The sequence below is a fragment of the Schistocerca americana genome, chromosome 3 (genome assembly GCF_021461395.2).
Source record: "Schistocerca americana isolate TAMUIC-IGC-003095 chromosome 3, iqSchAmer2.1, whole genome shotgun sequence".
NCBI classification, from domain to species: domain Eukaryota; kingdom Metazoa; phylum Arthropoda; class Insecta; order Orthoptera; family Acrididae; genus Schistocerca; species Schistocerca americana.
Genome location: NC_060121.1, coordinates 218,338,643 through 218,357,405, shown reverse-complemented (window position 1 = coordinate 218,357,405; position 18,763 = coordinate 218,338,643).

The window sequence follows — 18,763 nt, the reverse complement described above, 5'->3', positions numbered from 1 at the left end:
TCTACGTCTGCTTCTGCTGCTGCTCGCCTTTTACGGCGAAAACGCTTCCAGTTTTTATGTTCTGTCTTCATTTTCCTTGCAGCTCGATTCCCGTACGTCAACCAGTAGTGGATCAACAACTGTCGGAATGTCGGAACCCACACTGCTTATGTTTTCGCTTAACACTTCTTCAACAATGAATTCTGCCTAAGCTAAGCACGGCTATCAGCGTGCAGTACGATTTTAGAAGTAGAACATACGTCGTAGCTACTATTAAAAAATTACGACTTAGCACTTCAGCTGCGATCGTGAGAAAGGTCTTTGCAATAGAAATCGAAGCACTGATAATGTTTGATTGCTGACCGGAGTAACAGTCGAAGGAAATAATTGTTCACCTGAACGTATTTATCTCATTCTCGGTTTCACAGCGATATACTCATTATATTTTCTCGGGCTTCCAGCTTCGAACTCCCTTTTGTCTCCAGAAGATATTGCATATGAAACACTTGTACGGTCTGTACTCACCGCTTAATTTTTAAACTCTTAGCTGGAAAGCACCCCTTTAACCAGCCATACCATCTTCCCCTTCCATCCCACCCCCTGCTACTTTCATTCCCCAACAAGAAAATCACAAGTTTCGATTTTTGTAAAACTATAATAAAACTTGGCTCGCCCAGTTAGCCGTGTGACCTGACGCACGGCTTTCCGGATTGGGAAGGAGCGCCTGGTCCCCGGCACGAGTCCGCCGGGCGGACTTGTGTCGAGGTCCGGTGAGCCGGCCAGTCTGTGGACGGTTTTTAGGCGGTTTTCTATCTGCCTCGGCGAATGCTGGCCGGTCCGCTTTATTCCGTTTCAGCTACACTATGTCGGCGATTGCTGAACAAACAAGTTCTCCAAGTACGCGTACACCACCATTACTCTACCACGCAAACATAGCGGTTACACTCATCTGGTGTGAGACGTTCCCTGGAGGGTCCACTGGGGGCCGAACCGCACAATAACCCTGAAAGAGTGGTTCGGTGTGGGGCGGCGGAAGAGACAGAGTCTCTCCGTCGTTTCTAGGCACCCGGTTAACATATAATACAATACAATACAATAATAAAACTTACAATGAGAATTTTTTACAGAGTACTGTTCTGAAACATATTTGTGGAAGATAATTTCTTATAACGAGACAATAAAACCACAAGATTTAATACAAAGAACAAGTGCTACTGTCCGTCCCCATAGCAATACCACTTTTCTCCCTAGTTCAGACCGATACATATCGGTACAAGTTGGTGGTCTTCGTGACTATGACGTCATGTTTTCAACTGCTGCCAGCCGCTACATTCGAACAGTTGCACTGTAGCTGCTCGGTGATGTATGTTGGCGTGACACGTCTGGAAAGTTATCAAGTAATTTATAGAAGAAATGACAATTTGAGTATATTGCTAGCACTCCCTCCCCCCCCCCCCCCGCTCCCCCCCCTCCTTTAGGCAAACTTTCTGCGAGCGCCTACGGTGAAGATATTCTTAGTCCATTGGGGTCACGTTCAATTCCGGGGTTAGTTGTCTAGTAAATGCTTTAAATGTCATTTTCCTTCTACTGATTGAGCTGTACTGTGTTACAACTGACTTGATTCAAGTTCACATTCATCATAACAAATAAGCAACGCATTCGAACACGAACTTCACTACACTCTGTGAACCATTTTCAGGATCACTGTTGTTGGCGCTGCGGCGAATTAGTTACTTTCCGATTTAATAAATGTCTACTGTTTTAAATCTCCAATGTGAATTGTTTCAGTGAGATCAAAAAAAATTTACCTGAAAGGTGCCGGAATGCTGTTCAGCCGAAATTAAACCCTTCAGTATCTTAATGCTAATCATTACAGGTCGAACCAACAGTAATGTGGAGCGTATATGAAGAGCAAGTGCACCGCTAGCTACAGGCTTGTCTGAGTCTCCCAAAAATGTTAAATAATATTAACAGACTCACTCGCAGAAAGATGCATTATGTTCCGACAGATCCTACTTATATAATCTCAAAGAACCGTCTTTTGCGGCTGAGACGACGAATATCATTCAGCTCCGTACATATGTAACACGTATAGATCACACACAAAAGAACAGGGCAAAGCAGAACTCGCACTGTGGTGTACAAGCAAAGCTGGGTGTAAGACCATTAATCATTAATTAACAAAGATAACTTTTAGAGTAACGAACTAACTTTCAAGTTAACTTTGGAAAACATTAACGGATTCTTTAACTTCAGTTTACTCTCAGTAAGTCCATTAATTGTTGACAAAAATTACATGGTGCCGCCTACATAAATCATGCTCGTCCATGTTGGGGTTACGTAGGTGTGTGCCTACGACAGCGATCGCGCGACTCATGTAAACAATAGAGTGCAAGCCGGTGCTGACTGTTTACTGTTGTTTGTTTACTAAGTTCGCGTTAAGTACTACATTTTGTTAGCGGATTGACTCAGTAAACTAAATCATGGAATCACATTCTAGCTCTACAAGTAATGAAAACCCGTGGTTGCATTTACGTGATTACGTAAATTTTTTTTTCAGATCTCTCTTTGTCATAAAGTATGTGCGTGTGAAATACATCACCGGCGGGTTCCATATGTGTTACATGTTGGTTGTCAGTTAATTTCTTAGGTAACGAAATTGTGAAATACAAATACTCTGTGGCACTGTTGGCTGGGGTATCCCACGGGATGGGTGCGGCCGCCTTGCCAACGGTATTATTCTTCTTCCGCGCATATTGGCCCCTTTCCTTGTAGACATGTGAGAATTGCGTCATAGGAGTATTTGTGGAGTGTAATAGTAGAGGCGTTCAGTAATTAATGCTACGCACTTTTTTTCTAGGCCAATTTCGGTTTGCAAAATGTGGAATTTGTGTCGGGACATCTGGAATATTCCCACTTCAGAGGGGCTCAGAAACCTTCCTTACTCTTCGTCCTCATTCTCTTCTTCTGGGAGGCACAATTAAATGCAATTTTCCGAGATGAATTCATATCCTAATCTGTCTAGAGTGTCTTTCACACGGTTTAACACTCCCATGGAATTCCTTCTACGTATTACTCACATCATAATGTACCGTTCTGTTTGTCCTCCAGCTCTTCTCCATGGACACCATGACATTCGCTGGAGCCAATAGCGCGACTCAAAGGATAAGGCTACACAATCGGTTTCAATAACAATGTGAGAATTTAATGTTTTTCTGTCGAAGCACCATGGTAAGCATGGTTAAATACTCTATCAGTCTCATTCAGAGCTCCTCACTGAAGGGCATACAGTTAACTGTGATGCTAGATGCTGGTCTTGTCACTAATTTATTACCACGTTATTTACTGTTGTGTACATAGTTCCGCGTAGTCAGCGCGTACAGAACTTTCCCACAAGAGCGTGCCCCTCTAAGCACAACAGCGCTCGTCTGTCTCCGCACTACGAGATGGTGCTGCCTTAGAGACGGACCAAATTCTGTTTCCGCCGATCCACGTATTAATACGTAACACAGCCAATGAGATTGCTGCTAACGTAGAACCTTTTCTCCTCGCGGATCACACTCGCTCAGTGATACCTGAACGCACAAGGTATTATAACGAGAGTACAGACCTCTGATTAGTCATTCTGCATTAGTCTGTACCAGTCTGCATTAGTCTGTCCCAGTCTGCATTAGTCTGTACCTGTCTGCATTTGTCTGTACCAGTCTATAGTCAAGACTGAGTCTGCACCTAATAAGATTACCATATTCCTGTACATAGCCACGATGATAAATGTATAGACACTTTTGTCAAGTATCAGAGATATGTGGGAATAAGATTAACGTACCAAGATCAAAGGAACTTCAGATTGTCAATTGTAAACAGCATCAAGAATCAAGTTACGTAATGTCTATGCTTTTTATTATTTGAATAAATGTGTGTGAAAATTAATCAAGTTCTGTTTAAAGTTGGTCACCGTCAATCTGCTACTCTAAGCATGCAAGTGGCATTTCTATCGTCTGACCTAATGGCAGAAGATAAACACGCCATGATAAGACCACGAGACATATTGCTGACACTCAACTTCTTCGTTAGAGCGACAAGTCAAATAATCTGATGGTGTGTGTACGGAAGGTCTTACAGTACGCACACCACATTTACTTCGATGGACATTTTTCTCATGTGTAGATAATATGTATCCAATTATCAGTATCTTATGTTTCCGTTAGTTATCTCTGCTTTCAGTGATCTATTTCTTGATGTATTATTACTGATTTTATCAGTACCTAATGAAAACTGCATATATTTCAATACATGAAATTGTACTTTGCAAATGCATTCTGTTGTTGCACTTTAGTCTAATACTAATGTAAAATATTGTAATTTATGTAAATGAAGTAATATGCCCATTAGGACATAATTTACACCCAGTTTCTTTCTTTCTTTGGGCCTTTGTCCTGCGTCAACGCGGGGTCGGCCTTGTTAATACGGAGTTGGCGGTGTTAGTTGCAGAGGGTGGCTGGATACCCATCTTGACACCATGCCAAATCCCCTGGGAGTAGTAGTGTACCCCAGCTGTATCTGTCTAGTGTAAGCCATGAAATAGCGCAAACTTTTTCAACTGTCTGTGAGTAGTGAAACTGAAGTGGAACGTGGGGTTCAGCCTGGTATTCACCTAGTGAGATGTGGAAGACCGCCTAAAAACCACATCCAGGCTGGCTGGCACACCGGTCCTCGTCGTTAATCCGCCGGACGGATTCTATCCGGGGCTGGCGCGCCTAGCCCAATCGAGGAAGCAGCGCATTAGCGCTCTCGGCTATGCTGGCGGGTTATAATTTAAATCCAGGCGTATGTTATAAAACGAAGAGGATGACTTGAGTGTAGAAAGATAGTAACTGGCATGGAAGTACGTTAAGGGAGGAACGGTTTATGTCTTGAGGAAACAAGAAGTCTTTTGATACAAGGTTTTGCTTGTGGTATGTGGAGCAGAAGAAGAAACAGTTACTGCGACGAGAAGCTAGTTTTTGGAGGAACTGAAGGCGTAGCGAAGTGCTCTCGAAAACTAAGCACTGGTACCTTGGGCGGAACGTGTCGGCGAGCTTGTAATCAAATGTCAAGTTTATGAAATATTCAGGGATGCGAAGGTGGCTCAAGAAAGGACGAGGCTGAAACGTGGACGGAAGAAGAAGCGAAATTAAGTTCTGATGTTGATTTCAAGACAAGAAGAGAAGAACAGAAGAATTCAAGAATTCTTTAATGGCGGACGGCAGATGCAGGGTGATGGAAGAATCGAACAGCCGACTTGACTTTAACTTGAAACTGTGTCGAAACTTGAATGAATTGTATTTTCTAGAGCGTTTAATTGTGTGAACATATTGTTCAGCGAGGTGAGATGCGTATTTGGATTTGTGTACTGCAGATGAGTTTTTCAAAGCTTACAAGCTGTGCTTATCAGAAACTAAACGTTATATAGATTTTTGTTACCAACAAACTAGAACCTGTTTTAACTTACTGGGAGGTCATAGTTAAGGTATATGGAATTTGAAGTGTATGCAAGAACGTTGTTGCCATAAACAGTCTGTGTTTTACCCGTATACCACATCTCAACTCTATCCAGAAGTTTCCCCTGAGGAAAATAACAATGTTTATTGTCACTGAGTGGTATTCTGGGACCACAAATTTTGTGAAAGTATTTATTTGTGAATTTATAAAGTTTAAGGTGGTAGAAGACAGATGACGTCGACCAGCTTCCACAACCAGCAACTGCCGGCGACCTCAGGTAGGAGAGTGGGAGATTTACGTCTTTGGAATCTTCACATTTAAAACACTGCCATATGTATATCAACGACTTTCACTGCAAACTCTGACGCGTCAGTGTAGTTGTAATCATCCGTCACTGCATAGAAAGCAATACGTTTCTTATGCTGTTCTTTGACATACAGCTATAGTATAACTATAATTAGTCACGCTCAGGTTCCTTGCGTAAACTTGCAAATTTGAATGGCTGATATCATGTTAAACATTGCAACATTGGGCTGAGAATTTTTTAATCTTGATGGCAACGTTTCGTGATTCTTCTCGATGTAAATGTAAACGTTGATCAGTACTCAACACTACCTTCAGCACTTAAAAAGTTATTACTATCCTGTAATTTATTACTATTTCTGTATTTCTAGTCGTGCTGTACAGTGTGAGCTGGTACATGTAAGCACATAAGCGTGTTGTCAAAGGGTAGATGTTAGACTTGCAGTAACAGGAAAGTTTCCTTCATCAGTGCATGTGGTTAACAAAGCCTTGCCGCAGTGGTAAGACCGGTTCCTGTCACATCACCAAAGTTAAGCGCTGTCGGGCTGGGCTAGCATCTGGAGGGTTGACCATCTCATCTGCCGAGCGCTGTTGGCCACGAGGGTGCACTCAGCCCTCGTGGGGCAAACTGAGTAGCTTGAGAAGTAGCGTCTTCCGTCACGAAAAGTGACGTACAGCAGGGAGAGCGGTTTGCTGTCCACATGCCCCCCATATCCGCATCCAAAAAAAAAAAAGGTTCAAATGGCTCTGAGCACTATGGGACTTAACATCTGAGGTCATCAGTCCCCTAGAACTTAGAACTACTTAAATCTAACTAACCTAAGGACATCACACACATCCATGCCCGAGGCAGGATTCGAACCTGCGACCCTAGCGGTCTTGCGGTTCCAGACTGAAGCGCCTAGAACCGCTCGGCCACAGCGGCCGGCTATCCGCATCCAGTGACGCCTGTGGGGTGAGGATGATACGGCGGCCGGTCGGTACCGTTGGGCCTTCCAAGACCTGTTCGGACGGAAACCATGTGATTTCCAACTGAACAGACGTAAGGAAAGTAATAACGAGTTTTGCGTTTGGGCCAGACGAGGAAGCAAAGAGCATTTGGTATCCAAATCAGTAAGACGTATGTAAGGAGTAGTATAGAGAGGCCTGTTGTTTTATACTTCTTTGACAAGATAGCATCAAGTAAGAGAGAAGAACTTTCAAGTCTTTGGTAGGAAGGTTGGCATCATTCTTAACTCGACGTGACTATTTTCTGACACGAACTTTTCACTAAATAAATGGTATAAATTCCTTTAATTCACTGGAATTAACAATTGGCTATCAAAAAATGTGAGTAAAAAATACTTCATCATGAGCATGAGCAGCGAATGTGCAAGGGACAAGCTTACAAATCTGAAAAAAGGCCGTGATTCGGTTCCTGGCGACCACCTCAGAATCTTCTGGTTGTTGGAAGCTCCGTAACATGAACCAAATGAAAAGCTGCCTGAATAAATAGCGACATTCATAGGCATCTCGCCTGCGTGGCGTCAGATTGGAGAGGCTTCGACGAGAGGGGATCAACGCAGCATTATTAGAGAGTGGCGCGAAAACGGCAGATTTCCGAACTGAGTTTCTATGTAGATATATGTGCGGCCAGTATACTTGCTCAGAGAAAAAAGAACTGTGCGCACTCAACAAAGTATTACGTGAAGCAGCACATTCTTTTCCTCTGGTTTCCCGACAAAGCTCGCGCAAACGCATACAGGGCTGCCATTACACTGAAATTATTTTCACGAAGTACTGATAATATTTAAATAAATAAGAAATCAAACTACTTTCTAAATCAACACAAGATAAACACTAATGCAGCAAGACAATAGTTTAATATCAACAAAGAACAACTACGAGCAAATATCAAAAAATATCTCTGAGCACTATGGGACTTAACATCTGAAGTCACCAGTCGCCCAGAACTTAGAACTACTTAAACCTAACTAACCTAAAGACATCACACACATCCATGCCCGAGGCAGGATTCGAACCTGCGATCGTAGCGGTCGCGCGGTTGCAGACTGAAGCGCCTAGAACCGCTCGGCCACAATGGCCGGTTTTAAAATATCACTTCAAACAATTCTCTAACCAGCCAGTCCTATTCTGTATTGTCTAGCGAATCCAGTATACATTTTATCGACGGATCTCCACACAGTCGTATTGTACCGATGGCACGATGTAAATTCTATGGGCCTCACGGAAGTAGCATTTTCCAGTGATAAAGGTGAGGTAAGTTTTGGCGTTCCGGAGCGTCCGACCGCCGTAACATCCTCGGTGAGGCCAAGAGAAGGAGAACGTGACACTGCAGGTCTCGCGAGTGTTAGCAGTCGCTCCGGCGGGGAGCGAGTAACTACTTCAGACGAGTTTAATAATTCTTCACGACGAAGTTAAGGCTTTTAATCGATAGCTTTTCACTTAAATACTGATTTCTCGTGGCTCTGCGCGCAGTCGAACTTTCACGAAGTGTGGCGAACACGCCAACTAGTGTGACGTCACAAGTTCGTTGCAGGGCCACTATTCGCGGCCAATGCTATTATCGGATGCACTGTGGAGGGGTATGCGGTCAGCACACCACTCTCCCGGTCGTAGTCGGGTTTCTTGACCTTGGAACCGCTACTAATCGGTCGAGCAGCTCCTCAGTTGACGTCACGAGGCAGAGTGCGCCCCATGCAGTGCTCCCACCACGGTAAAATCCTCCGCGTCACTCGCATTCAGCCAGCCGCGCTGATTACTCAGCTACGTGCGCCGACATTTTCCAGTGGAATTGTATTCAGTATCCCACTTCTCATCCTGCCATTCTGTGTTCGAGAATATGTTGGTGGATTTATCTGTACGAAGTGCCCATGCTCTGATTTTCTGTTTTCCACTCCTTTTCGCATTTGCTTCCGTCCATATCTCAGACTACAGCAATTACATATCCAGATCTCTCTGGAATTCCTTTCTTTGCTGCGTTCTTTGACAGAAGTTCGGTGTACTCATTCCCCACATACCCGGCAAGCCCCCTGTTGCAGCATCTCCGATACTATACAGCCACTTTTAAAGACTCGACCCTATCAATCTAACCTGTACTTCTCTCATTATTGTAGGTACCTAACCTAGGCGCAATTCTTGACGAATATGAGCAGCTGCAGATTCATTTGCATACAAAAATCTAATTATAGCATTCACCTCGCTACTGGCAGGAGACTCGGTTTTCGGAGCAGTTGTTTACATTAGTCCACAGGGAATAGACTAATGAATCGAAAGAGTACGTTTTGTGGCTTCATAAACAATAAGCAGCGGCGCAACTTTGTTCTGAGCTGCAAACCTTTAAATACAACCAAACGATCCTTACTTTTCTGTTACACCTCGCAGCCAGTTAAAATAACAGAAGAGCTACAGTGGATTCAAAGAAGGCCTGCGCGTTTCACCACAGGCTCCTGAAGTCAGAAAGTGTCAAAGAAGTTCTCAGGAAGCTGCTAACGGAGACGCTAAAGCAAAGGCATTGCGCAGCGCGGCGAGATTTACAAAATTGCGAGATATCAAAAACATATTGCTTCTTCCAAAATTCATCTCGTGTTATGGACACGAGGGTAAGATTACAGATTTTCTCATTGCTACAGAGATCGACAGATGTTCTTTACAAGTAGAAATATGGAGCAGAATAGGATAGCGAAAGCTGCCAATGATCATATTTGTTGTTATTACGTAGACTTGCACGGCTTATTAACTAATGTTATTCTTGTCGGATCACCAGCTGGATAGAGCAATCCTCTAGGCACAATACTTCTCCTGTCCATCCCGTCGCCGTATTCACGTGACAACGCTGTTTACTAAGCTCGCCAGAACAGGTCAAGCAGTTACAAGGAGATCAGCAGATGGCGTTCTCAGGTGGCTATAGCGACCGGATGGCCGGCGGAAATATAGTGTCAAGATGAGTGCATGATCCGGCTGCAGACCCTACAAGAATATCACCTTATTTGTTTTCACCTGTGAGTGCATAGCATGACACCGGTATTAATATCTCTGATAAAATTTGTATGAAGTAAGCAAACTTTTATAGCACAACGGAATACACAGAAATGCTTTTAATAGAGAAATTTTAAGAAGATAATTTGGAATCAAGATCTTCAATCATCTTAATACAATCTGACAGGGTAAATGGATCTTCCCTTATAGGAGAGACACGTGTTATGCAGATGTAGCTGCTCACTGTAAGTCCTAATACCTAACTACAAGAAAGTGACTCGCTTAAATGCAAAGTTTCGAACCAGTGTTTGTTGCACCACTTCTCTTGAAGTTCTCTGCTTATATAGCTGAAAATTGTACATCAAATAGGGAACTGCTGTATCTGCTCAAGGAAGTTCATTTTAAATATGTTGTGCTCGCACTTTCTACTAGTATGAATAAAGGATAATGGACACAGGTGCAAATGAGCTTGAGAGTTCGTAGGGTTGAAAAATGACTTAGAGGGTTAGAATAATTCATGAGATATTTTGAATTAACTGCAGTTATTATTCAGAAAGCAGACACGAAAATTCATTAACAATATATACAAATGTCTTGTGACAGATTATGTGGTAGTGCTATACTACGCATTCAAAAATGCACAAATTACCTTAACATAGTTTACAATCCCCGTAATGCGATTTAGAGTGTGGGAAATCAACGTGAAAGATGCTCTGACTCATCGGAAAATAGATATTGATGGTTCAAATGGCTCTCAGCACAATGGGACTCAACATCTGAGGTCATCAATCACCTAGAACTTAGAACTACTTAAACCTAACTAACCTAAGGACATCACACACACCCATGCCCGAGGCAGGATTCGAACCTGCGACCGTAGCAGTCCCGCGGTTCCGGACTGCAGCGCCAGAACCGCACGGCCGCCGCGGCCGGCGGATATTGACCCTCGCATCTCCAGACAAAGATGTGATCAGAACAATGACCTAACCTTGCTCACATGGCTACATAGTTGAAATATCATGTCTCACGGATGCTCATGAAAAATCATGTAATACTGAACTATGCCATAGCAGTACGAGTAAGCGACAATATGGCCAATAATCCTGAAGATTGCAGCTTAGTTATCTCATGTAGCTCACAAAGGAAAGTCTGAACTTCACAATTTGTAATGCAGACCAGGCACAGAATAAGAATGTGTTGGCATGTTCACGTGCCCCTATCAAACTCGAAACTCTGCTTCGAGCAACCAGATTGGCTAACAAGTCTCTGCGCTCAAAGTACAACTCAGACATATTTCGCGAAAGACAAGACTTCCCTAGCAGATGATAACATAGACTGTAGCTCTTTGATTTATGTGAGCTATTTGCAACTCGTTCTCTGGTACACAGCAAGATTAACATTTTTAACAGAAGAGTAAATGGTTCTAATATACCAAAAATCCGAAGTCATACATCATACAGTAATTATTTGAGGAGTACAAACTGAGATGTAGGTGTAGAATATTAATGACAAAGGGAGATAACAGCTGTTGCTCCATTTTGTCAGTGAGTACGCCAATAACTGTCTCTCCCTCTCACTATGAAACTGACTACTGCATATGGTGCTGTCCAGTAGTGCGGGTGACTTTTGGTTTTGCCCACATACTGTTTGGTCCTACAGCGCCACATAGTGGCATGTATGGTTAACTGTACTAGACTGGCAGTCCCTTACTGTGGTTCAGAGGAAGACAAATTCGAATAAGAAGAACGGATAGTATGGAAGTACGAGTACCTTGTGCGATCTTATTAATTTTCCTTTCTGGTGAAAATGATAAACAAGAATAGGAAGTTCTAGGCGCTTCAGTCCGGAAACGCGCTGCTGCTACGGTCGCAGGTTGGAATCCTGCCTCGGGCATGGACGTGTGTGATGTCCTTATGTTAGTTACGTTTAAGTAGTGCTAATTCTAGGGGACTGATGACCTCAGATGTTAAGTCCCATAGTGCTTAGAGCCATCTGAGCAATTCGAATAGAAAGTTCGAAATTTTTTTTCATCAGTTTGTTGCGTTCATGCGTTGATTTATCATATCGAGTAGAATTGCTTACGCTGTTGTAGAGATGCAAGCCGATAGAAGAGACAAGCTGTCCACTCCACGAGTGACAAATGTTCATGTCACATGGCCTGAGAGTGTGGGACAGCGATAAGGGCTAAGTGGACCCTGAGGGACGACAGGTCGTAGGAAATCCCATACCAGATTTGGCGTCAGGAAGTATAACATCCCAGTATTAATATTCATTGTTTAACTAATCAATAAAACAATCCGACAATGCTAACTAAATACTCTTCGTCCTCATATCAATATAATTACAATTTCAGGTATTAGAAACTGACCGGCAGAAGTTAACAAAAGTTACGGACGTTGGCGGACACAGTCTACCTGTCACGAAAGTGCGCCCTGCGCAAGCACGTGGGAAACAGTGAGACTCTATCTAATGCAACACTGCGTGTTGGGAACACGTATTAGTCATGAGTGATTCAGTTTAATTAATAAAAGATTTAAAGTTTAATTCTGAGTAATGAAACATTAGTCTGAACTGAAGAAACATGGTAACAGATACTGTGCATTATTTTGTGAATATTGTTGTGCTCGAAGTGTTATAATTAGATCCCGCAATCGTTACTGCGATTTAAAAGATAAGATTGACTGTGATAAGGAAACCTTTCCTCAGTTTGGTTTGTATTAATAAATGAAGTGGTAGTGCGTGTATTGAGATATTGTAACGTCGTAGTAGCCCTTTCAAAAGCCACTCCAAACTTCATTGTTTCAAATAAGATGTTAGAATCAGCAACCAACGGAAAAGAAATTCACTGGGGACATGGAGACAGCTTTAGAAGATACGAGGTAAGAAGCCTCACATTGTCATCTAGGGAAGAATAGTGTGCAATTTGCGGTTCATTCAAACTAGACCGCTCTACATGCAACGTTCCGCAGATAATAACTTGCATGGTTACCATGTCCGACGCAGTAATGCGCCACTGTAGGAACTTCTTTTTTTAAAGTAACAATTTCTAAGAGGTAGAAACGCTACAAGTTTTCTAACTTAGTTTGATGCAGCCTACGATAATTTCCTCTCCTGTGCCAACCACTTTTTTGTTGGATGTATTCCAATGTCTTCTTCTACAGCTCTCGCTAATTTCATGAAAGTTTTTCCTGGTGTCTTAACAAATGTTCTATGATCACGTCTCTTCTTCTTGTCGGTGTACCCCACATGCTCCTCTCTTTATCTACATCTACGTCTATATGACTGCTCTGCATTTCACAATTAGTTAACTGGCAGACAGTTCACTGAACCACCTTCAAACTATTTCTCTTGAACAAATTGGAAATTTGTGGTAAGTTCTTATGGGACCAAACTGCTGAGATTATCGGTTGCTAAGCTTACGCACTACTTAATTTAACTTCAACTTAAGCTAAGGACAACACACACCCACGCCCGAGGGAGGACTCGAACCTCCGACGGAGGAAGCTGTGTTGACCGTGACGAGGCGGCTCAGACCGCGCGGCTACCCCGCGCGGTACTCTCGAACAGCGCTCGGGAAAAATGATTACTTAAATCTTTCTCTTGTTTTATTGTTGTTGTTGTTGTTGTGGTCTTCAGTCCTGAGACTGGTTTGATGCAGCTCTCCATGCTACTCTATCCTGTGCAAGCTTCTTCATCTCCCAGTACCTACTGCAACCTACATCCTTCTGAATCTGCTTACTGTATTGATCTCTTGGTCTCCCCCTAAGATTTTTACCCTCCACGCTGCCCTCCAGTGCTAAATTTGTGATCCCTTGATGCCTCAAAACATGTCCTACCAACCGATCCCTTCTTCTAGTCAAGTTGTGCCACGAACTTCTCTTCTCCCCAATCCTATTCAATACCTCCTCATTAGTTACGTGATCTACCCACCCTATCTCCAGCATTCTTCCGTAGCACCACATTTCGAAAGCTTCTATTCTCTTCTTGTCCAAACTGGTTATCGTCCATGTTTCACTTCCATACATGGCTACACTCCATACAAATACTTTCATAAACGACTTCCTGACACTTAAATCTATACTCGATGTTAACAAATTTCTCTTCTTCAGAAACGATTTCCTTGCCATTGCCAGTCTACATTTTATATCCTCTCTACTTCGACCATCATCAGTTATTTTACTCCCTAAATAGCAAAACTCCTTTACTAGTTTAAGTGTCTCATTTCCTAATCTAATCCCCTCAGCATCACCCGATTTAATTTGACTACATTCCATTATCCTCGTTTTGTTTTTGTTGATGTTCATCTTATATCCTCCTTTCAAGACACTGTCCATTCCGTTCAACTGCTCTTCCAAGTCCTTTGCTGTCTCTGACAGAATTACAATGTCATCAGCGAACCTCAAAGTTTTTACTTCTTCTCCATGAATTTTAATACCTACTCCGAATTTTTCTTTTGTTTCCTTTACTGCTTGCTCAATATACAGATTGAATAACATCGGGGAGAGGCTACAACCCTGTCTCACTCCTTTCCCAACCACTGCTTCCCTTTCATACCCCGCGACTCTTATAACTGCCCTCTGGTTTCTGTACAAATTGTAAATAGCCTTTCGCTCCCTGTATTTTACCCTTGCCACCTTCAGAATTTGAAAGAGAGTATTCCAGTTAACATTGTCAAAAGCTTTCTCTAAGTCTACAAATGCTAGAAACGTAGGTTTGCCTTTTCTTAATCTTTCTTCTAAGATAAGTCGTAAGGTTAGTATTGCCTCACGTGTTCCAACATTTCTACGGAATCCAAACTGATCTTACCCGAGGTCCGCTTCTACCAGTTTTTCCATTCGTCTGTAAAGAATTCGCGTTAGTATTTTGCAGCTGTGACTTATTAAACTGATAGTTCGGTAATTTTCACATCTGTCAACACCTGCTTTCTTTGGGATTGGAATTATTATATTCTTCTTGAGGTCTGTGGGTATTTCGCCTGTCTCATACATCTTGCTCACCAGATTGTAGAGTTTTGTCATGACTGGCTCTCCCAAGGCCATCAGTAGTTCTAATGGAATGTTGTCTACTCCCGGGGCCTTGTTTCGACTCAGGTCTTTCAGTGCTCTGTCAAACTCTTCACGCAGTATCGTATCTCCCATTTCATCTTCATCTACATCCTCTTCCATTTCCATAATATTGTCCTCAAGTACATCGCCCTTGTATAAACCCTCTATATACTCCTTCCACCTTTCTGCCTTCCCTTGTTTTATTACAATGATCATTTCTCCCTATGTAGGTGGGCACCAACAAAATACATTCGCATTCGAAGGAGAAATTTGATAACTGAAATTTCCTGAAAAGATCCTCCCGCCTTTGTTTTAACGATTGCCACCGTAACTTACGTATCGTATCCGAGACTCTCAACCTCACTGTGCAATGGTACAAAACGAGCTGCTCTTCTTTGAACTTTTTGGATGTCCTCCGTCAATCCTGTCTGATGCAGATCCCACACCATACAGCAATACTTCAGAAGAAGACGTATAAACGTATTTAGGCAGTCCTCTTATTACACCTACTGCATCTGCTGAGTGTTCTGTCAATAAACTGGCGTCTTTTCTTACATTCCCCCACAACATCAGCTATGTGAGCTCTATAATTTAAGTTATTCATAATTATAATTATATAATTTAGCTGAGCTCATGCCTTAAGCTTTGTGTGTTTATCAAATTATCGAAGTTTAGCGGGTTCCTTTAATTATTCATGCGGATGACTTCACACTTTTCCACTTTTCCCACTTACAGATATCTTGTCTAAATCATATTTCAATTGGTTTTGATCATCTGATGACTTTAAGCGACAGAATCATTTGTAAACAATCTCAGAGAGCTGCTCAGGTTGTTTATATCATTTATATAAATCGTTTACATAAATTAGGAACAACAGAGGGCCTATAACTGTTCCTTGTGGACCACCAGATGTCACCTGTGTTGGACTCGACAACTTTAGGTCGGTTATTCAGTTCCTTTTCCACAGGAGGAGGGAGGAGATTAGTGTTTAACGTCCCGTCGACAACGAGGTCATTAGAGACGGAGCGCAACCTCGGGTTAGGGAAGGATGGGGAAGGAAATCGGCCGTGCCCTTTCAAAGGATCCATCCCGGCATTTGCCTGAAGCGATTTAGGGAAATCACGGAAAACCTAAATCAGGACGGCCGGAGACGGGATTGAACCGTCGTCCTCCCGAATGCGAGTCCAGTGTGTTAACCACTGCGCCACCTCGCTCGGTTTTTCAAAAATGGTTCAAATGGCTCTGAGCACTATGGGACTTAACATCTGTGGTCATCAGTCCCCTAGAACTTAGAACTACTTAAACCTAACTAACCTAAGGACATCACACACATCCATGCCCGAGGCAGGATTCGCACCTGCGACCGTAGCAGTCCCGCGGTTCCGGACTGCAGCGCCTAGAACCGCACGGCCACCGCGGCCGGCGGAAACGCTTTGTTTCCATGTTACAGCTCATTTTCTCCAGAGAGTTCCAGCGAGATCAGATTGTAAATTTTCACAATCAGTGTGCGTGGACAGATGTCAGTTTTCACGCGACTGTTGAAGCAAGTCATCAACAAAGATTTTCTGTCAATGTTTGGGCCGGCATTGTTGGTGACTGTTTGGTACAGCCTCACTTTCTTCCATCCAGGCTAAACGGACGAAGTTATCATAATTTCGTAGAGACTCTTCTGCCTGATGCTTTAGCAGATGTGCTTTTAGATGTGCAGCAAAACGTTTACCTCACGCTCGATGGAGCACCATCTCATTTTATCGTTTATGTCCTTCGACTCGTAAATAACAGATTCTGTTCTGGCTGTGTCCTCCTGTAATGCTTTGTGGTTCCTGGCTGGATGAGGAGAGGGTGGTATGGTAGGTGGGAGGCCGGCTTCCTCTCACTACAGCACAAATTGCAGACTTGGTTAAAATACACTTTATTACAAGAATCAGTCGAGCATTTAACTTCAATTATACCCAATCTGAAGTTCTGTGGTTAACAGCAATCAAATAACATGTACTAACCCCTGACTCTTGTGCGTGTCCATATCACAACTACACTCCTGGAAATGGAAAAAAGAACACATTGACACCGGTGTGTCAGACGCACCATACTTGCTCCGGACACTGCGAGAGGGCTGTACAAGCAATGATCAACCGCGGTGTTGGCCGTCGAATGGCGCTAGCTGCGCAGCATTTGTGCACCGCCGCCGTCAGTGTCAGCCAGTTTGCCGTGGCATACGGAGCTCCATCGCAGTCTTTAACACTGGTAGCATGCCGCAACAACATGGACGTGAACCGTATGTGCAGTTGACGGACTTTGAGCGAGGGCGTATAGTGGGCATGCGGGAGGCCGGGTGGACGTACCGCCGAATTGCTCAACACGTGGGGCGTGAGGTCTCCACAGTACATCGATGTTGTCGCCAGTGGTCGGCGGAAGGTGCACGTGCCCGTCGACCTGGGACCGGACCGCAGCGACGCACGGATGGACGCCAAGACCGTAGGATCCTACGCAGTGCCGTAGGGGACCGCACCGCCACTTCCCAGCAAATTAGGGACACTGTTGCTCCTGGGGTATCGGCGAGGACCATTCGCAACCGTCTCCATGAAGCTGGGCTACGGTCCCGCACACCGGTAGGCCGTCTTCCGCTCACGCCCCAACATCGTGCAGCCTGCCTCCAGTGGTGTCGCGACAGGCGTGAATGGAGGGACGAATGGAGACGTGTCGTCTTCAGCGATGAGAGTCGCTTCTGCCTTGGTGCCAATGATGGTCGTATGCGTGTTTGGCGCCGTGCAGGTGAGCGCCACAATCAGGACTGCATACGACCGAGGCACACAGGGCCAACACCCGGCATCATGGTGTGGGGAGCGATCTCCTACACTGGCCATACACCACTGGTGATCGTCGAGGGGACACTGAATAGTGCACGGTACATCCAAACCGTCATCGAACCCATCGTTCTACCATTCCTAGACCGGCAAGGGAACTTTCTGTTCCAACAGGACAATGCACGTCCGCATGTATCCCGTGCCACCCAACGTGCTCTAGAAGGTGTAAGTCAACTACCCTGGCCAGCGAGATCTCCGGATCTGTCCCCCATTGAGCATGTTTGGGACTGGATGAAGTGTCGTCTCACGCGGTCTGCACGTCCAGCACGAACGCTGGTCCAACTGAGGCGCCAGGTGGAAATGGCATGGCAAGCCGTTCCACAGGACTACATCCAGCATCTCTACGATCGTCTCCATGGGAGAATAGCAGCCTGCATTGCTGCGAAAGATGGATATACACTGTACTAGTGCCGACATTGTGCATGCTCTGTTGCCTGTGTCTATGTGCCTGTGGTTCTGTCAGTGTGATCATGTGATGTATCTGACCCCAGGAATGTGTCAATAAAGTTTCCCCTTCCTGGGACAATGAATTCACGGTGTTCTTATTTCAATTTCCAGGAGTGTATATACAATGACTAACGTTCGATCACAATTTGCTAAGGTGCGAGGGGCTATCACTGTGGAAGACTAGAGCACAGTGCGACGTAATGAGGTGCAATGCGAACTGGGTCCCGATGCGACGTAGTGAGGTACGGAGATTGAGACAGCTAGGTCGGCGGCGGCGTATATGTACGCTGCCCATGGGGCGTTATTGGCATGTAGCCTGGGAGCGTCTCTTGTTTTTCTCTTGTCATAGGTGCGCTTAGTTCAGCGCCTGCTATACAGTGTTTCCGAGTGCCGTCCGGTGTGCTGGCGAAGGCGTACGCCAGCACAGAATCAGTGACAGGTGGATAGGTAGAAAGGGACCAATTGCCTGGCCTGCGTGCTCTCCGACCTAAACCCACTGGACTTTTATTTGTGGGGAGATTTGAAAGCTCTTGCCCAGTACAAGAAGTTCACAGCCCTCGTATCCATTTTATGGAAGGCTGCGAAACCATACGCAGTACTCTGGGAACACATCAGCAGATCCGATATTCAGTACGGTGGCGAGTTGATGCATGTACCAATCACCAT